The following is a 22,403-nucleotide window of genomic DNA, read 5'->3' as shown; positions in this document are numbered from 1 at the left end:
TAGCCCTCACAGTCCTACACAAAAAAAATCATATAAATTATTTTCATTCCAAATATTCATGATGGTAGATCATTGACATGAAAATGATTATTCACTTGTTTCTTTGTCCCTGATGAATGTTGCAGTTATGAATGATGAACAAAATAGAATTTATCAGCCTAAAATAACTTCAGATGGGAAAATTCAAAAATAGTCCACAGTCTTGTGATACCCAAGATATTTTCTAAGTTGTTTGTGTTACAGGACAGAACAAAAATGTGAGAAGGAGGTAGGAAATGAGTATATCATGTCTATTAGAGTTAATTTAATTAAATAGGTGCCAGGTGCCACATCAAAAGTGTGACGAAACTGTTCCTATGGTTTTTTTACTCCTCAAATTAATGAACATAATTTTCACTGAGACTCAATGCCCGAGCTGACAATTTTTAGCTTTGCTTGATATCACTTAAAATATCATTCAGAAATATTCATAATAAAAGAGAAAGTACATGGCCAAGATTAAACTGGCACAGAGTAAAGCCATTGAAATAAAGCCTGGCATGAGAAGTTATGTTTTTCTTCTTCTAATATTATGTCTTGTGTTGAAATATGTGAAATTTGTGTTAAAATGATGATGGTAACTCAATACTGATAGCCAAGTGAGAAAAAGAAATGATTGTAAAATATTGATGGTCCCATAAAGATTAGTGAGGAAACTCCCTCCTAGTTTCAAAAATGTTTGAAATCTTTGCTTTCGGAGTGTTAATTGCATCTCTAAGAGAGATTCAAAGCCATAAAATAGAAAAAAGGAGAGTTTCAAATTAGCCCAAGTTGAATATACTCTGAATAAATATACTACACAAATACAGGTGGGGCAAAAGTAGGCTTACAGTTGTGAGTATACAAAACGGAGTTTATTCTTGTATTACTCTTTATTAATTATTGTATCATTTTCTAATACAAACAACTGCAAGCCTATTTTTTCCCTTCCCTATATAGAAAGAATCTACACTTACTAGGAAATATTCAAGCTTGTCATCGTCAACTATGATGTTAGCCATAGGATTTTTAAAATATTCCTTATTAAGTAGAGGAAGTTTCTCGCTGTTCTAGTTTAGTTCCCTGAGAATTTTTGTAAAGAATAGTTGTTGAATTTTCTCAAATGCTTTTTCTGCCTCTATTGATATGATCATGTGTTTTCTCTTCTTTAGTGTGTTGATGTGATAGATTATATTAAATTCATTTTTGAGTGTTAGACCAGCTTGGCATACCTGGGGAAAATTAGTTAGTCATGCTGTATAATTATTTTTATACATTATTGGATTCAGTTTACTAATATTTTGGGGAGGATTTTTTGAATATATGTTGACAAGAGAAATGGTATGTAGTTTTCTTACAATACCTTTTTCAACCACCGTGTTGCATACTGCAGGATTTCATTTTTTAAGGCTGAATACTAATCCGTTATATGTATATATCACATTTTCTTTTTCCATTCATCCATCAGTGGACATTTAGGTTTTATGCCTATTGTGAATAGTGCTTGGATATTGTGAAAAGTGCTGCAACTAACATGGGAGTTCTAATCTCTTCAAAGTCCTAATTTTACATATTTGGATATGTACCTAAATTATATATGATTGCTAGGTCATATGGAAGTTTTATTTTTAATTTTTGAGGATCTTTCTTCCTGTTTTCTATAGCAGATGAACCATTTTACATTTCTATCAATGGTGTGTAAAGGTTCCAATTTCCTCACATTCTGCCAGTCTTGCCAACACTTTTTAAAAAAATAATTGACATCCTGACAGGTGTAAGTTTTCTCATTGTGCTTTAGATTTTCATTTCCCTGATGATTAGTGATGTTGAGCATCTTTTTGTATTCCTGTTGGCCAGTTGTATGTCTCTTGAGAAGTTTCTATTCAAATTCATAGCCCATTTTATAATTGTATTTTGTTTGGTTGGTTTTGATGTTTTGCTACTGAATTGTGGCATTTCTTTATATATTCTGCATATAGATCGCTTATCAGATATATAGTTTGCAGATATTTTCTCCCATTCTGTAGACTGTCTTTCACTCTTGATTGTTCCCTTTGCTGTGCACAACCTTTTGCTGTTGGGTATAGTACTTTTTTCTATTTTTGCATTTGTTGCCTGTGCTAATTATGTTGTATCTGTTCACCCATTGCCAAGATCAGTGTCAAGGAGGGTTTTCTCTTTGTTTTCTTCTAGGAATTTTATGGTTTCAGATTTCACTTTTAAATCTTTAATCCACTTTGAGGTTTTTGTGTGTGTGTGTTTTATGTAAAATGAGTTCAATTTCATTCTTATGCATGTGCATATTCAGTTTCCCCAATACCATGTTACTTGCACTTGTGTATTCCTCTCACCCTTGTCCATGATCATTGACTGTATATCTGAGTACTTATTTCTGGGCTCTCTGTTCTGTTCCACTGGCCTATATATCTGTCTTTATGACAGTAGCACACTGTTTTAAGTATTATAGTTTTGTAACACTGTATATTTAAATATCAAAAAGTGTGATGCCTCCAACTTTTGTTTTTCTCTTTCAAGGTTGATTTACTGGTAGGGATCTTTTATGATTTCATATAAATTTTAGAGTTGATTTTTTTCTATTTATGTAAAAAATATGACATTGGTATTTTGAAAGGGATTTCTTTGCATCTGTAGATTGCTTCACGTAGTATGGACATTTTAACAATATTAAATCTTACAGCCCATGAGCATGATATCTTTTTATTGTTTGTCTTCTTTAACTTTTTTCATCAATGTTTTGCAGTTTTCAGTGTACAAGTCTTTTATCTCATTAGTTAAGTTTGTTTCTAAGTATTTTATTCTTTGGGATTATTTTCCTAATTGCCTTTTCAAATAGTTTGATGTTAGTATGGGTAAACATAAGTTATTTTTCTGTTCATTTTGTATCTTACATTGTACTGAATTAGTTATTAGTTTTAACATTTTAATTTTTTGTGGTATCTTCAGGGTTTTCTGTATATAAGATCATATCATCTGCAAACAGGGACAATTAAAATAATAGTCAACAATAAAAAATAATAAAATTAAAAACAAAGATTATAATGTAACCAGAATTGGTCTGTTTGACTGACTTGGGGAGCGAATGGAAATTGAACACTTGGGAGTAGGAAATAGAGATGATTCTTTCAAGGATTTTTGTTTTAAAAGGGATGAGAGTAATATGGTGGTAGTTAGGGAAATAAAGTCTCACTTCTAAATAAAACTTGGTTAAAGAAGTCTCAAGAGAAATTAAAAATATTTTGAACTAATTAAAATGAAACTGATTAAAACTTGTGAGACATAGTGAAAATAGTGCGTAAAGGGAAACTTACAACATAGAATGTATGTGTAAGAAAAGAAGAAACATTCAATAACTTTCACTTAAGGAACTAGAAAAAGAAGAGCAATTTAAACTCAAAGAAAGCAGAAGGAAAATAAATAAAAGAACAGAAATCAATAAAATTGAAAACAGGAAAAAATAGAGAAGTAAAAAAATAAGCTTGTTCTTTGAAATGATCAATGAAATTGATAAATCTATAGCTATTCTTATTAAGAAAAAATAGAAAACACTGTCAATATCAGAAATAAAGGATGGATTATCATTACTGACTCAGGGACATTCATCGATAACAGAGGAATACTATGAGCAAATCTCTGCCCATCAGTTTGATAACTAATATGATGTAGGCCAATTTTTTGAAGGATGCACACTAACAAAATTCATGTGAGAAGAAATAGGTCATCTGGACAGACCTATATCTATTAAAGAAATTGAATCATTAATTAATAACATTTTATAAAGAAAGCATAAGACCTAAATGATGTTACTGGTGGAAATATTTTTCTCATATTTCAAATATTTTATTAATTAATGAAATAAATAGTAGATGTTAAAACTGATTTAAAGGAGAATTTCAAAAACAAATATTAACAGCCATTAGAAAGACTGAAATGAATTTACAAAAACATTTGTCAATATGTTTCATTTTTTATTAGAATTCTATAGCTTTCCAAGTTTTAAAATCAAAGTCGGTGAAAGGCTGAGATAACCTGGAAGGATACACTCAATGGGACAGTAATCATTTTTGTCTGTTTCACTGGCTTCATAAGTTTTCCTGACATCTGCTACCAATGAATGGGTGGGAGCTCTTATAGAAACTCAAATTAGTTATAGAATATAAAGTTATATTTTCTTTGTGTATTTCAGAAGTAATATATTCTTTTTGCAACTCTCCATGTTGTCACCTTCCAGAACTATTACTACCACCTACCATTGACACCTATTTGAATTGGCTCACATTCACATACTGCAGAACTGAAGGGTCCTAACTCCGATGAAGTGAGAAAAACTCTACCCAAACTGAATTCAAACCTCATTAATATGAGGAGACCCCAAACCATAGATCCTCAGTTTACAACAATTTAGGAAACTGCCCTTTTGTTTTAATTGGATTGCCTTTTTCCTAGGATTCAAATTTAAGATCTGTTTGTGATTCCATTCTGTTCATTCATCTATCCAGTCATCCAGCCTTCTAATCACTAATACTAGGAATAATTCAGTGACTTAGTATTAATGCTAAGTCACTGGGATAACCTTATGACAAATTAGCAGAATATTTCTAAATCCTCTCACCTACACCTTTCCAGGCAGCTGTCTTCTGATCCAGGAAACCAGCGTGGCGTCCTGTGGAAGTGGCAGGGTGCTGGAGAGAAAGGAACTCAAACCTGGTAGTTCTCCCCCTCTTTGGGCACATTATTCATTTGTAAAATATGGTGACTTTGATTCCCACCACTTCATGAAATTGTGATAATTAGGGATGCACTTGACAAATGTTTAATCGCTGGGTGCAAATTCCTTTAGCGTGCCATGTCACCATTCCATCTGTGACTCAGGTTCAGGCCACATGCCTGACTCTCTCCCTCGCATTTACATTCTTATTTTATTTCCAGGCAGTCATTCATGAAAAATTTCATAGCTCAGCTCATTTTGATTGGTATTCTAGAATAATATCACTCATTATCTCATAATAATGTTGTAATAATTAATATTATTTTAATGGCATAATCACTGCTAACCTTTTTATAGCTCAGCTGCTGTGGGCTGTAATTATTTAACTTTTTAAAACTTTTTCTGTATACCCATCATGAATGACTTTATCTATTCTTATAGCTGTAAATGTTTATTGAGCTATCTTTAGCAACCATTTAAGAAATTACACAATCTCTTCCAGATCCTGGAAGCAGAGAAAACACTTGCTAATTTATTCTGTGAGATCATCCAAACAGAATCAGATACAAGAAAGGAAAATTTCTTACCAATGTGTCTTATGAACATAGATCTTAAAATCCTCAACAAAGTATTAGCAAATGTATTCCAAAAGTGCACAATTTTTTTCAAAAACTTGTTATTCCATCCAAACACCAAATTATCACATGTTCTCAAAGAATCCTTCTTTTCCCCCATACTGAAAATATGATTGCCTAAAATAATGCTGTGGGGTGGGAAAAACAATGAAGATGACAAAGTAAGAAATATTGCCTCACTTGTGGGTAAAATTCAATTACCTAATTTTTTGCCCAGACTTTTTAAAGAAATTAAGTAAACTTATTTGCCAGTGAAATATAGGTCAACTAAATTAACTGCTGTTCTATTTTGTTCTATAATAACTCAGTTAAAAATGCTCGTGAATATGAACTGTTACCAAACATGACTTTGGGACAAAAAACATCTGAAAAATTCTGTTAAACTTGATGTAAATGATATGCTTAATGATTATTAAAAAGATTTTTAGAGCAGAGACTGAATAAAGAAAATTGTAATCACCGTTATCTTCACAGAAGGTGAGCAGGGGCATTTTGCTCTAAGGAAACTGATATTTATTAAGCATATGAGCTTCAGGAGATATATTTATAATCATTATAATTTAATCTTCCCACCAAGCCAATTCGATAATGCTGTCCTAAATGTGACAGAAGAGGAACTAGCCCAGTGTGGATTAAATATATTTCCTATAGTAACACAACTAAGTGTAGGACAGTAGAATTAATTTAGGAGTAATAGCATCCAATGAGAGTCTGGCTCCATTCATTAATGAGGATTTGGAGAAAACATTTGATATTAAAGAATCCTAACATACACTTTCTTCTGTATTGAAGCTGTTTTGTTAAGGAATGTTTTCAGGTGTAAGCAGAATATTTGGCTCACAGTTGCTTAAGCAAATAACATCTTCCCTCTCTTTCATATGCTCACACACATTAAAATTATTTTAATGTTATAATCACTGTTAATCTTTTTATAGCTCAGCTGCTTTAGGCTATACTTATTTGTTTATAACTTTTTCTGCATCCTCATGAATGAGTTTATCTATTGCTATAGTTGAACACACACATTCATACAAAAACAGTAGGAAGGCAGTCTGGGGCAATTGAAACTCTAACAACATCTTGTGGAAATAGGGTCCTGTTTTCCTGTTCTACCATCCTTATTGCGTGGAATCTCCTTGCTCTTGGCCCCTTGGCCCCTAGTAATAATTAGACATCATATTTCTGTTTAAGGAAGGGCGTACAAGGGTAATGAAGCAAAGTTTGAACCTGCTGAATCTATTTTTGTTTCATCTTGTTTTAGTCAGGAAAGCAGAATCTTTCTGAGAAACTTCACAAGCGACGCCATCTGCTACTTCGTAGTACATGATGATTTGGAGACAGCTCTCCATGAGTCTTTATGCCTTTGTGTCTCTGCAGAGGCGCTGACAGTGTTTGTTCTTCGCAGCCTTTCTAGGTCTTCACAGGACAAGTGGCCTTGTCAGGCTGTCCCAGAGCAGAGGCAAGCTGCTGTGTGGTCCAGTAACGTCAAGATAGCGTCTCCTTCAGGGACAAAGGGCAGGCATCTTTGCTTGCGCCCTCGTAAAAGGCTGAGGTTCCCTAAGCTCAGAGTCCCCTTTTATAATGCAACTCACTGGGCGTGTAGGATTCAACTGCCTCTCACTGTATTGCCTGCGGGAACTGAGGTTTGGGGGCTGTGAGAGGGACTCCATCCCGGCACCCTGACAGCCTTGCCCGTGCCCACAGAGACCGCTCGGGCCGGCCTTCACGGCCGCTGGTCGGCGTCGTGGCTGAATGCCCCGTGATCTGGAAGATGAGATCATGAGAAGCTTGTGAAGAGCTGTTACGAGGCCATTTCCCACTTGCCTCCCTGCTCCCCTGGGAGGCTGGCGTGAGACTTCTTTTCATCGCCTGCCTTCCAGTTTCTGATGAGCCGCGAGGCTGTCTGCCTTGGCTTCTTAGGGTTCAGCTGCAGGCTCTAAACTGCTTAGCCGCAGCGTGACACCACCCTCAGCGGCGGGGCCTCCCACGCTCGGTGTATTGTCATCTTTCTGTTTCCGTCTTATCCTAAGGCACAAATGACACAGAAGCAGGCACCTTTGCTTCTCTTGATTTTTGCTGTCTATGTAATAAATAGTCTTAATTTTTAAAGGGCTAACCCTTTCTTTACTGGCTAAATTTTTCAACCATCAGCAGGAAAAAATGATGATAAAACTGTGATTACTGCTGTTGTTGTAAATAATAACTGTACATTGTCTTTGATCCAGAGAGCAGTGTCTCCCACCAGCATCCATGAAACTATGACAGGCACTTTTGTTAGGTTGCAAATAGTGAAAAGGTCAGAGCTTTCAGAGCTCTTGACAATGACATTGGCTAGAATTGTGTCACATGTATAGTAAGTCCAGCTAGAACATGGCTGGGAGAAAAGACTGTTATACAGCTTGAGTCCCCAACCAACAATGTCTACCATATAAAACTAAACTCCTATAAGCATAAGAGATTAATATAAAGCCCTGTGTTTAACTAATAACATACTTAAGACATAAAGTAAAATTCACAACTCTCATCATAGTTTCTTAGGTAACACACTACTATAGCTTTACTTAATTTCCTTACCTGACACCTCTTTAAAATAAAGAAACACTATTTAAATTATGTAAATAGTTGACTATTTTCAATAAACAGACTCTAGAGGGGATCAGGAAATATGTTTCGGAGCATTTAAATACTCTGGGTTCTTTCCTCGTATGCTTAGGAAGTCATTATCTGTTGAAGTCAGGAGCACTTAAATTGTTTTGAGACTTTAAAATACAGATGTTAAAAAAAGTTATTAGTTTAAAAAATGATCCTTTTAGGAGTTGAATGTACTTCAGTGCTAATTATAACTTTTAATGATTGTAAAGTGCCCTGGGAGACTTGAATGGAGAAGATTGAGAGACTACATTTCCACTGTAAATTTTCCTTCCCATACACAGTGTAAGGGTAAAGAAAATGTGTTTGAACACCCAAAGGACAGAGCTAATTGTATAAAGTTCAGTAAATGCTAACAGTTTCCCAGTGACCCAGGAGTCACGTAAGGGAATTACAGACACATGTTCTGAGAAATCTTTGGCAGTATTAGTTTTCTCAAGTTTAAAAAAAAGGGGCTGAGAAAAATTTAAACAATGATATTGCTTGCTTGGTCTATAATAGATGTTATTTAAATCAGAAGTACTTGGAAAAGACACTGTAATTTGTGATTCTATTATGGGAATTAACTACTTGCTTCTAATTGACTTTCTGAAAACTTTGTGATTTGCCAGCAATATACTCGTAAATTAAAATTACTCACAAAATCTTAAAAGTCAGGGTCACGGGCACTGTAAATTTACCGGTTACCTAATTAGTTGTCAAAATACTGTTCCCTGAAAACATTATTTCTGGACCTGAAAACTTTATTTGAATTGCTCCATACAATGGTTCGTTTGAACTCAACCATTTAACATTCCGTTCTCCAATTCTTTGCTCTCTTGTGGTTGCTGCAGTTCAAGAGGCTAATGGTGCCATTTCTCTTCATTGTCAGCTATGAGCATCGCATTATGGGTAGAAGAATCAAGTGCTCTTCCCTTTGGAAATCGAGCAAGGCCTTTTACAAGGTAAGCTCTCTCTTCCATATCATTAAAAGGCTTGTCCAAATTAGGTACTTCATGTCCAAACCCGATCAGTTCAAGTAAGAAATGTTTATTTTCTGCTTTGTCTCACCACTGAAACACAATTACAGATGGGGCTTTGGTTTTTCCCCATATCCTTGGGAAATCCCAAGGAATGGCCTATGGACTCTCTAGTTTTTAATTTTAAATCTGTAAAATTATATGGATATTTTGGGGGGGAAAGGAGAACAAATTGAAGATGTGTCAAGTGGTTTAATGACAAATATTTTTCATTTTCAAATATTAATCTGTCTGCGAACCCTATCAGAGATTGAAATCCAGACTGAATAATAACAAGGCCAGTAAAATCTCTAAAAACAAGTGATTTTAGTACTAATGAGGTTTATTGCTCTTGTCCTTTTAAGAGTTTATAGACTATTTGTCAGTGTTCCAAATCAAACCAATAATTAGAACACCTACAGTAACAATTTAATAATTGTTGACATTTAATGAAGACTTAATTGCCAGGAACTTTTCTAAAGCCCATCCCAATAATATGAAGACTCCAAGAAGTGGACTATATTTATGAATTGATGCTCACACAGATTGCACATTTCATATTTTATGATTCCTACATTAATGGTAAAGTATGAAAGTTGAGATTTTCTATAGTTTACATAATTCATTTGATATAATTAATTCCAAAGTATATAAAATAATGTCCAGGTATCTCTCCATGGACACCATAGGATATTACATCACTGAGTTTGTGGTCTGTGATAGACATGGTTTTCCATAAAAAACACAACAAAAAACGTATCAACCCAGTTATAAGAAAAACCAGGAAACAGATTCAATGGTAATTGTATGCTATTTAATTTCTCTGTCCTATTTCTTTTACATTTATTATTTTGATTTTTTTGAGGGTAAGTATAAATAAATCATTGCTGTTGGTTAGAAGTAAATGCCTACATCCTAGTATTATTGTGTTGGTGTGTAGAGGACTGTATATAGGAAAGGCAGGCTGACTTGAGAAATTGTGAATAAAGTAAAAGAAAAATGTTTGCAAGGTAAACATGCTGGTAAACCAATCATTTCTTAGAAAGTTAATTGGTGGATAACTGTGGATATAAAACTAAGAAATATATCCAAGAAATATTTCTATGATGGAAACTTCCATATTTACTGAAAGCTTTTATTTGGTACCTACTATATCATACTTGATTATGAACACCTTGGGTTTCTAGAAAATGATGTAAAATATATTTTCTACTTCAGAGTTCATGGAGTTAATGTATAAAGGGCATTTTTCTGATTTTCCTTCCCATAGTTTTATTCCTTTACTTTCACACCAATCCCAAAGGGTTTTTGTTGTTGTTGTTTTCCACTTTGTTTGTTGGTAGGTATGTTTGTGTTACTGTTTTTATTATTCTTAACTTGATTCTACCGAGGTGTGCTACCAAGCCCAAACTAATTTTCTAGGCTGCATCCCGGAACTTCAAGGAACATCCTTGCTGTCCTTCATAGGTTTTAGCTTTTCACACTCATCAGTTTTTCACATTCAGTAATTTTTTTATTTGTAATAGTCACCATTTATCAAAGTATAAATTGATACATTATTTATTTAAAAGTCTCCCTTCCCCTCAGGATTAGAATTAAATAAACAAAAAGAGAGCTATAGAGACACAGCCCTATCATACTTACATGATTAGAAGGAAACCTTACTCTCTTTTTATCAGAATCAAAATGTAGAGAAAAGGGGATTAACGTTATATTAATCCACATAGCTTTATAAATATTTTTGTATGGGCAGGACTTGATAGGCTTAAAATAAAATATAGCTATATTTCATTATTTTAAAATGTGCTCTCTCTGATTTTCTGTCTGGACTCCTGAACACATCTATAATTAGGAAATATTTTGTGTTTATAAAACATCCATTCCAATATAATATAAAAACTCAACCTCATATACAATGCCAATAATTTACCCTCTCTTCAAATCCATTCTTTCGTTTAGTTCAGGAATCATCAGTGGCAAAGAGAAGCCTGGGTCAGTCTTCAACGCTTCCTTTTCCTCTCCTCTCCTCTCGTTATTTTAGAGCCATGGCTCGGAGGATGGGAGAAAGGCGCTAGGGCTGTCTTATTTGCCTGCTGCTGTTGTCGTTATCTCTTCGGGTGATACCTGCTGGCCATGCTGCCTGCTGCTGTTGCCCATATGCACAGGGCTGCTTTATTGCACTTATTGTATTTGCTTTTGACCCTCCACAGTGGCACAGTGCACCGTTCCCTGACACGAGGCCTGACCTCTCCCGATGATCTTGTGACCTCCCCCCGCCCTCACATTCCATTCTGTGGTTGTCTGCCACACACAGCTTACCGCTAACGTTCTTCCACACTGGTAAGGACTCCTAGTTTGGGGCCCTTGGCAAATTGACTCAGGCCATCTATTGCCATGGAGCTCATTTGTTCCATAGAATGTCACGCATCCTAGTTCTGCCAGATGATAAAAGCGTAATTTATTCAAATGACAACCAATCTCTTTACCCTGTGTTTGCAAGCTGGTATAGCTTGTATTTAGCCTTTGAATTTATTACTTGGTGAGACCCAGAATATGTCCCAATTTCCAGAGTACACATATCCTTCTGTCCCCAAAAGTCCCTCACTTCGTATGGTGGGCTAAATTATGCCCCCCTACTGTTAACTATGTTCTGATTCTCAGTCCTTATGAATGTGTTACTTATGTCGCAGGAAGAACTTTGCATGTGTGCATAAGACCCTGAATGGGTAGGTTATCCTGCATTAGCAAGGTAGGCTCATAACTGCCAAGGTCTAGATAAGAGGGAAGCAGAAGGGCAGAGAAAGAGGGGGTGAAACAATGGAAGCAGAGGTCAGATCAGAGTGATGTGGGCAAGCAGCCTCTAGAAGCTGAAAAAGGCAAAGAATGATTTCCCCCCAGGGCCTGCAGAAGGAATGAGGCTCTAGCAATACTATGATTTTAGCCCTTATCATATTTTCGATCTCCAGGACTATATAAGATAATAAATTTGTGTTGCTGTAAACCACACATTTGTAGTAATTTGTTACAGCAATAACAGTCAGCAGAAACGCCATGCTGTATTCAAGAAGCTATGTGAAGTTGGTTCTATAATTTTGCAATCCAGCCATTTTATAATTCGAGACCGAGGTGCCTGGCTTTCCTTCTTGAAAACAATCTACAGAGGTACAGTTTGGGGAGTAGAGGAGAAAAGTCGCAGTAGCCTTGTGACATTCATCAGTGACTCTCCCTCTGGGTTTCTGATTTCCTCTTCAACAGTTTGATGGTGACAAAGATGAAGGTTCCCGTTCCATCTGTTCTGTCCCTTTGTAGTTCCTGCCTAGATGCATGTAATACTTCTCAGTTTTCGAAGACATATGAATCAAGCTCCCAGCAGCAAATAAATGGCACACTTACTATTTTTCAAACAGTGTTTAATAATAGGACACTGACAAAAATAAAGAGAATCATAAAGGACAGTACAGTGCTCTGTATGTTTCCTTCAGAAACAAAAGGAAGAAGCATTTATTAGGAACCTGAGAAGAAACTTAATAGAGAGGCTGCCTTGAGCAGACTTGCCACCCTCCCCGGAGGTGGCCTTCCTCTCTCATGCCTTCTGTATCTGCCAGTGTCCCCCACTGGCCAAAACCACTCAGGAGCCAGAGAGCAAGAGCGTCCAGTGTGTTTCTGTGGGGTAGAAAGTTGGAGAATAATATATATATTTTTTTAATTCTTACCCGAGGACATGCTTACTGATTTTTAGAGCAAGGGAAAGGGGGGGGAGGGAGAGAGAGAGAGAGAGCAATGTTTATATAGTATGTTAAATTGTATTGGGACCCACTAAGATATCTCCAGTTACCTGAGGGAACTTCATAAATTTCTGAAATATTTTTATTCACTTCAAAATTTTTTTAAATACTCACCCAAGGATATGTTTTTATTGATTTTTTTTTGGGGGGGGGGGAGAAACATTCATCCATTGCACTGGGAATTGAAATTATAATTCCATGCTTCCAAATATCAAGTGTTTAATGAGCAGCCAAAGCTGAGAGCTCGCCCTTACACCAGGCTATCCTATCCCAGTTGCTCCCCAGCCCTTCCCTGTTCTGATACAGTGTCAGAAATACTGTTTTGGTGTGTGCTTTTTAATCTTATTTTCAGTGGAGTGCTTAATAATTCAAACTTCTATGCTAAAGACGCCCAAGCTCTGCTAATTGCTCACTTGTTTTATGATAAGGTCAGGCTCATTATAAAAGCCAACCTTGATTCCTAAGTGATACGCTGAAACATGGGTAAAGAGTCAAGGGAAGGGTTAGGATTTTAATGTGTAGACCTCTCTCTTAAACTAAAATGACCCAGCAATTTGACAGCTACAGAGTTAATCACAATATTTTTCTTGCTCTAAGTGGGAGCAGTCCTGGGCCATCTACTTCCAACACTGAGCCCTGTCCCTGCCGTCCCAGCGCCGTTTATGTTTGTCCTGCTGACTAGTATTGCTGCGTAGTTTACGCTCCAGCCGCCTGAAAGTTGGAGGGGAAAAGATGCCTTGAACACCTTGGAGCCTGCACCACTGGGAAAGGACCGCTTCAGTACGAAATTGCTTTTCAGACCAATGGAAGTCATTTACTCATTTCCTCTTTTTCTTCATTTTTCTATGTTTTCATTTTTAACATGGGAACAATAGCCTTATTTTATCAACCTCAGCAGACTCTTGTTTAGTTTCACTAATCAATATTGTTACAATATTTTGAAGCCTTTAAAGATGCTACAGTGTTGGTGTTGGTTTTTTTATTTTATGTTCCACAAATGTACACAATTGGTGTGGTTTTTGGGTTTTTTAATCCACAGGCAATATATATCTCACAGTATTATAACTTAAATTACTGCTAGCTTTCCCATTATTGTGTATATTAGACTATGATACTTAGTTCTCAGCAAAGAGACCTGAAAAAGGTTCTGAATATGTCTTATTCATGTTAGAAAATGAGCAACCCGCTGAAGAATACCAGAGAACATCTCCCATAAATCCCATTTCCCTACTCGTAGCTCAAAGGCAGAAATAAGATCGGAAAAATGGATTCCATGAAAGCCAAAGGAGGACAATTAAATTAGGAGGAAAGTTAGCTCTACCTAAGAAGCACACAGCATATACAGAGGAATATTTATGTAATTAGTGCTCACATATAAAAGTACGCTGAATGATGGAAAAGGCTTTTTCAATTTTTGTTCAGTAGGATGGTTAAATGAAGAATTGAAACAATCTGTTTATATTGAATTAATATAAGGAAAACTATTCTTAAAATCCAACAAATGCTTATTTAAATAGTTCAAACAGCAATTTCCAGGATTTTAGGTACTTGCATTTCATCACTGTTTTACTGCAATAGATAATATTTTTTAAAAAACAAAAAACTTTCTCTTTTAAAAATTGAAGTGAAGCCCTGGCCTGGTGGCTCAGTTGGTTGGAGCATTGTACATACACCAAAAGGTTGTGGGTTTGATTCTCTCTCCCTTCCTCTCTCTCAAATCCATGAAAACATATCCTCTGTTGAGGATTTAAAAAAATTACATTTAATAAAAATATTTCAGAAATTTACAGTTCCCTCAGGGAGCTGGAGATATCTTAGTGGGTCCCAATATAATTTAACAACATACTATATAAAACCCTGAAAGCCTAATGATGAAATTATTTCTCTTTTTACTTTCTTTCAAATCTTTTTTTCAAGCCAATAGTTTTGTTTTTGTTTTTCAAACTCACTCATTTGTGCTGAGGTGACAATTCTGAAGGCAGCCTTTGTAGACGGTGGCATAGAAAAAGTATGATATCAGAAGCTTAATAATTCAGCAGAGCAGAAAACAATCCATTAATTCACACAGAAAAGGCAAACCAACAACAGACTCTAGCAAGGGAAGGTTTTCTTTTAGGGAGCTTTTAGAAATCCCTCTGTTGCTGATGAACCTTTTTAATTTACTGACAACCTTTTAAGATTATTCTGATAGGGTATCTGTCAACCTTTTTAGAATAAAAACTGTTATGTGATGGGAACGAAGAATCACCTATAGGAGTACAGTTTCTAGAATATTATGTATATGTATATATAAATATATGGAATTTTATCTTGTTAATACAGACTATAAACTCACTTAATGTTGTGCCATAGCGTTTGTTTTATGGTCTTTATTATGAAACTGCCCTGTGCTAGGATGAATGCCTCATATCTCTGGACAGTTAAATAGATGGGCCACTTCATCTTGACCTTTGGAGAGTCTATATTGAGTTGGGGGCTCATTTCATTGCTTTTGCCATTTACAACTCTGTCCACCAATGGCAAGGGCATTTCAAATGTTTTCTAATCAAGTATGTACCTTTACTGAAAGGTCAGAGTACTAAAATGCTATATATCAGAGATTAAAACTATGATTCATCTCCCTTGTAAGAAAGTCTAATTAGAAATGTTCTGTATTTGTTCTCTTGGGTCAGAGTTGGCCATGAATATTACACCACCACATTGAGAACTAAGCTCATGCACTCAGAAAGAAGCACATTCTCTAAACCCGTATTGACAATACAATTTATCTTAATATTTTATACATTTAAAAATAGATTTTGAGATTCCTTTCAGATTGTTCTTCAGTCTTAACTGAAAGGTTAGGAAACCAAACCCCGAAGAACTTGATGCTATTTTGTGGGTTAACTGAGAAGCTCATTTCCCCAAGGGAATATGGGTAATCTACTGTTCTACACAATTCCACAAAGTAATAATAACAAAATTCGAGGAAAATATATGCTGGAAGCAAAAATGAGCAAGTCCCCAGCTCTGCTGGGACATTGATCAAAGCACAATCTTAGAAAATGTTCTGTAAAAAAGACATTTGCAAGGCATGATGCCACTGATGCTAAACAGAACAAGAGATTTGCTGTGCAAGCATGAGGGAAATGATAGATTTATTTATCTTTAGCTACTTACATTATATGAACCTCATTTTTCTCACAAGATTATATTTTGATGATCATTATATAGAGTACATGTAGATCTGCCACATTTTAAAATCACTCATAAAATAACTTATTGTATAGCTCCACCACAATTTATTTAGGCTCACACATATGGATGAATATGTACATTGTTTCAGCCTTTTACTATTGCTTTAAAACCAAAAGTAAATGTTGTGTTTGTGTGTGTATATATATACATACATATTTGCTCCCATGTGCCTGTATTTGTGTAAGACAAATTTCCAGAAGTAGACTTGCTATTTCAAAAGCTATGTAATTATAAAAATTTGTAAAATATCTCCAAATTTGCCACCAATGATTTTGCGACAATTTAGGTATTTTGCAATAATTGAGTTACTATATCCTACACTTTTGTCCCTAATGCCTACTATTATCCATTTGATTTTTGTCACTATCTTAGGAGAAAATTTTTAGCACATCATTGATAGTACACACACACACATATGCACACCCACTACTCTGCATTGCATAAAAACAGATTTGTGTTCTAATGGAAAACCATGTATTGTCTAAAGTATACCCTTCCAGGTTATCAGATTCCAGTCCTTGTCATTAGTTTTGAGCTCTTGTATAACTTCCAATATTTTGTAAATTGTGGATAACTGACAGATTTGTAAAATCTGTCTTGTCTATTAATTTCATTGACTTGGTACTCCCAAAAGTTACCTTGTCTTTATAGCAATTTATCTCAATATTCTTTTATTCTATTTTGTGTTTTTGATATTTTTCTTTGAACCAATTATAGCATCTGCCTAGTTCTGTCATATCATTGAGTAAAACAAATTCTTTAAGATGATTGCTTTTTATATCTTCATGTGAGTCGTGATTTCACCTTCTTAGGAAAATTATGTTTTAACAGTATGTGTTCCCTTTTCTCCACATCTTTGCCAACACTTATTTGTGGATTTATTAATGATAGCCATTTTCACAGGTGTGGGGTGATATCTCATTGTTGTTTTAATTTGCATTTTTCTGATGATTAGTGATATTCACTATTTTTTAATATGTCTGTTTGCCATTTATATATCCTCTTTGGGGAAGTTCCTATTCAAGTCCTCTGCCTATATTTTTTAATTAGGTTGTTTGTTTTCTTGGTGTTGAGTACTATTAGTTCTTTATAAATTTTGGATTTAACCCCTTTTCTGGTGTAATGATAGCCATTTTCACAGGTGTGAGGTGATAGCTCATTGTTGTTTTAATTTGCATTTTTCTGATGATTAGTGATATTCACTATTTTTTAATATGTCTGTTTGCCATTTATATGTCCTCTTTGGAGAAGTTCCTATTTGAGTCCTCTGCCTATATTTTTTAATTAGGTTGTTTGTTTTCTTGGTGTTGAGTACTATTAGTTCTTTATAAATTTTGGATTTAACCCCTTTTCTGGTGAATCATTGCCAAATATCTTCTCCCATTCAGTAATTTGTGTTTTTTTGTGTTGTTGGTTTTCTTTGCTATGCAAAAACATTTTAGTTTGATGTAGTCCCATTTGTTTATTTCTTCATTTGTCTTCCTTGCCTGAGGAGATATACCCCCAAAAATTATTAATAAGAGTGATGCCAAATAATTTACTGCCTATTTTTTTCCTAAGAGTTTTATGGTTTAGGCCTTATGTTTAATTAAATTTTAATTGAATTTATTGGGATGATATTGGTTCACAAAATCATAAATGTTTCAAGTGTACAACTCAACAAAACATCACCTGCGCACTGCATCCTGCACCCATCACCCCAAGCAAAGTCTCTGTCCATCCCGTTTCCCCCTTTTTGCCCACATGTACCTGCCACCACCCCCCTTCTCAAACACTCGCTATCACCAGACTGATATCTGTCATAGGGGAGGGGGGTTGTGGGCCTGATAAAATAAAATGAAGAGATTAAGAAAAAAATTTAAATCTTTAATCTATTTTGAGTTTATTCTTGTATATGGTGTAAGAAGGTGGTCTAGTTTCATTTTTTTGCATGTATCTGTCTAATTTTCCCAGCATCATTTATTGAATAAACTGTCATTACCCCAATGTATGATCTTGCCACCTTTGTCAAACAGTAATTGATCATGTAGGTGTAGGTTCATTTCTGGACTCTCTGTTCTGTTCCATTGATCTGTATGTCTGTTTTTATGTCAGTACCATTGCTGTTTTGATTACTATGGCCTTGTAGTATAGTTCGATATCAGGTAGCATGGCATCTACAGCTTGGATCTTCTTAAGATTGCTGAGGCTATTCGGAGCCATAGAGACCGTTACATCATGATTACATTTTATAGGAATGGCTCCCAGGTTCTTGAGAAGGACATTTCTTAGACGTGAAACTGGCAAGAGGCTGCCAGAAAATTTACATCTCAAAGGGACAGGGAAAGAATATATATATTTGCAAGTTTTTTTTTAAAAAGGGGAGCGCGGGGGGGTGGGGGAGAGAGCATCTGAGACCTACAGTCACAAGAAGCCTGTCTAAAAATTAGTCCAGCTGAGGAGAACATTAAGGCAATCTTGGTCATTTGTTAAGTATCATACAGCAATCTAATAACAGAACTTTAATTCTGATGGAGCCCTCTGGAACATTTTTCAGTGCTCACCTTGTTTTTGACATTTGTCATTTTCTACTGCTCAGCACCTAAGCTCCATTTCTGTGTTGACAATTCTGTATCTCCCATCATCAAAGCAGATAACACCAGACTTCACTCTCCTAGCCTTCCATGTTTGTAAGACCTACTACATTCTGGAGGGTCAAGTCATTTACGCCCATTCCATGACCTAAGTCACAATTTAGAGAACAAACAAGGGATTAATATAACCCATCTTGAGAAGCATAGCAGCAGGAGCCACACTTAGCTGCAAGTGAGTATAGAAGCGAAAGTACCAGCTGTGACAGTCAGTGTCCAGTAGGATGGTACACGCTGTCAGGAGTGAACTGAAGGCTTGTTTAGCATTATTTTAGCATTTCTCATAGATATGTGGCCCCCAACATTGTTTCTTTGTCTCTTCTGAATAACTGAATCACTTACTCTTTTAATAACTCCCTTACCTGCTTAAGTTAGGTAGAGTATGTTTCCAATACTTGCAAGTAAGAGGCCAACACATTCTATGTAACAGCTGCTTCCAGGACAATAGGAAGATAAAGGCTTTACTCTTCTCAAGAAAACGAGATGTATATACTCTCCCTTCTATATCCTACCTTAAGGGAGGTAAATCCACACATGCATTTTAAAATAATTTCCTATTTTATTTAACACATTTAGTTTTGTGGTTAACTTCTCCAGAATGCAGTTTTTTTTATAATGTTCTTACAGTTAACTCTTACAGATATATTTACTAAGAAAATAAGAAAATGTCAGTGTGACAGTTTAAATAGTTTGTATTTACTGGTCAATAAATTTCTTTAATTTGTGGCCATATTTTCAAAATACAGAGAACATACGAGTTCCTTATTGGAATGGGAAAGTGTTAACACTCTTGACTCTTGGCGGCTGAATGCTTCGAGTAAAATCCTTGCAAGCAGGCTTCAGAGTTGTGAATATGTGTAATCCTCCTGGTGACTGAGCCATTGAGCAGTTACTTGGTTTCCTAAAAAACCAGTGGAGAAACTGTTGAAGAGAAATGTACCTTTTACTTAATTTATTTTAATTACCTAAGTATCTGAGAGGCTTTGAAGCACTGATCCATCTATATTGCACTAGCTTGAATTTGGCCATCAAAAAATGCTTCTCTTTGCAGCATTCGATTATTGCTGTTTGAGGTTTTGTGGGTTTTTTTACTTTTTAAAATTTCAGTAAAATGCACGAAACAAAATTCACTATTTTAACCATTTATAGGTATACAGTCCACTGGCATGACACATGGCTGTTTTTTTCTTTCGTTTTGTTTTTTCACCTTGCAAAATGGAAGCTGTGTATCCCTTAAACAGTCGCGTCCTGTTACCCACTTCCACCCAGCCTCGTCACTACCATTCTACCATTTCTCCATGTATTACGTTACTCTAGGTGCCTCGTGTAAGTGGAATCAGACAGTATTTGTTCTATTTGACTGGCTTATTTTACTGAGCATGTGTCAGAAGTTCATTCTTTTTTTTCCAAGTTGAATAATACTCCTTTCTATGTGGACACTTGGGTTGCTTCCACCTTTTGTCAGTGTGAATGCTGCTGCTATGAACATGAGTGCAAGGCCAGCTGTTCGTGCCCTGGTTTTACTTCTGTTGGGTATATATCCAGAAGTGGGATTGCTAGATCATATGGCAATTCTATTTTTAATTTTTTGAGAAATCACCTTACTGTTTTTAATAGCAACTGCAACATGTTTTACACTCCCACTTCCAATGCACAAGGATTCCAGTTTTTCAGCATCCTGTATAACGCTTGCTATTATTACTTTTTAAAATAATTGCATTCTAATGAATTTGAAGTGGTATCTCATGGTTCTGATTTGCATTTCCCTCATTAGTGATGTTGAGTATCGTTTCATGTGTGTTTCACTATTTGTGTATGTTCTTTGGAGAAATGTTTATTCTCCTTTGATTATTCTTTGAGTTGTTTCTTTGTTTTTGTTGAATTTTAGGAATTCTTTGTATATTTTTGGATATCAATCTATAACATATATAACTTAAAATTTTCTTCTCCCATTCTGTGGGTTGCTTTTTTTATTTTTTATTTTTGATAATATCCTTTGATGGAGAGAAGTTTTTAATTTTTATGAAATTCAATGTGTCTTTTCCCTTTTCTATTGAGCCCTGTGCTTTTGGTGTCATACCAAGATATCATGGCCAAGACCAATGGCATGAAGATGTTTTCTGCTGAGAACTTTATACTGTTAGCTCTTAAGTTTAGGTCTTTGATCCATTTGAATTCATTTTTATATGGTGTTTGGTAAGGGTCCAACCTCACCTTTTTGCATGTGTATACCCAGTTTCCCCAGAACCATATGTTGAAAATACTGCCCTCTTGTTCAAGATTGTTTTGGCTACTTGGGGGTCCCTTGAGATTCCATATGGATTTTAGTATATATTTTTCTATTTCTGCAAAAAAATGTCCTGGGGTTTTGATAGTGATTGCATTGAATATGTAGATAGCTTAGAGTGGTTTTGATGTAACAATATTGAGTCTTTAGTCAATGAACGTGAGATGGCTTCTGTTTATGTCTCTCATTTCTTTCATCATTGTTCTGTAGTTTTTATTTTACAAGTCTTTCCCCACTCTGGTGAATTCCTAAGTATTTTATTTTTTGATGCTATTGTAAACAAAATTAGGAAGGGTATTTTATTCACTTTGAGGATAGATTTTTCAGCATATGGAAGTTTTGTCATACTAAAGTATGGAGTAAGCCGCAAAACTGGACATGTACTTGAGATCCTCTGTTTCTAAGTCCACTTCATTCTCTGTTACACTTGAACCCTAGAGCCTGCAGTATTTTTAATTTCACACACAAGAAATTAGTAGTCGAAATATTAGTCGTTTACAATCAGAAGGACACTAATTTTGTAAAGTGTTCCAAAATCCTGTCATTATGCTACAAAAAACTTTGACAGAATTCTAATAATTATCTTGCCTAGTCAATTGTGTAATCAGAGCTCAAATGGGATAAATGACCTAACAAAGCTGATTCTGTATATTGTGAAAGCAGCGTAAATATGGCAGCTCATTAGATTCATTCTGTGTACAGTAATGTTGCTGTAGTTCATTTGAAAGTCTGATGTAGCATCTGGAAATGGAAATGGCATTTAAAAGCTAAGCCCAAGATTTCTAGAGATGAAACAATTATGTTCCTATTGAAAAAAACGCTAATGTTTTCTGAATGGCACAATCAGGTATTGCATTTCTGGTTTGAGATTTGATTTTTTTAAATTATTATTGTAATACAAACAATGCTACTGCAAATTTGCAACAATATTATTAATTTTATTTATCTCAATACTCAAATTTATAATATACAGTTTACTGTAACATTTCAGAAGTAAAATCTTTAAGATCTTCCAGAAACTATTAGTGACTATTGACAATGTGATTTTATAGTTATACATTTTTTTAAAAAATAAATGGGATAAGTAATTTCATAAATTTTCCATTGAAGGAAATGCATTGAATTTTTTATAACAGCATGAAATGGAAACTCAGTTTGAAATAGACTATTATGCAATTATTAAAAACAGTGATGCTAAAAATTTTACAGGGTTTAATGCTAAAAATACAACTTCAATTTTTAAAAATCAGCGTAAAATGTTATATAAGTAGATTTTATTTCATTAAAATAGCTAATGCAAACATACCACATACTATGAACACACATATATGTGCACATACATGGAAGGGAACTGACTTGAAAGAAATATAAATGCTGATTTCTTTACATATTAGGATTACAGTTCATGGTAATTTTTAATTTTCTTCATTTTACCAAT

The 22,403-nt window shown here is 35.1% G+C and overlaps 1 long non-coding RNA gene across 3 annotated transcripts in view; it reads left to right on the top strand.

The window, feature by feature from the left end:
• LOC308563933 overlaps window positions 1-22,403 on the top strand; it is a 334,396-nt gene that overhangs the window by 271,685 nt on the left and 40,308 nt on the right. For all 3 annotated transcript variants that reach the window (XR_013999871.1, XR_013999872.1, XR_013999873.1), the window contains one exon: window positions 8,900-8,972. This is a non-coding gene — a long non-coding RNA (uncharacterized lncRNA). The remainder of the gene's footprint in view (window positions 1-8,899; window positions 8,973-22,403) is intronic.

Source organism: Miniopterus schreibersii (assembly GCF_964146895.1).
Source record: "Miniopterus schreibersii genome assembly, chromosome: 11".
In the NCBI taxonomy this organism is placed as follows: Eukaryota; Metazoa; Chordata; class Mammalia; order Chiroptera; family Miniopteridae; genus Miniopterus; species Miniopterus schreibersii.
This window is presented reverse-complemented; position numbering and strand designations above follow the sequence as displayed.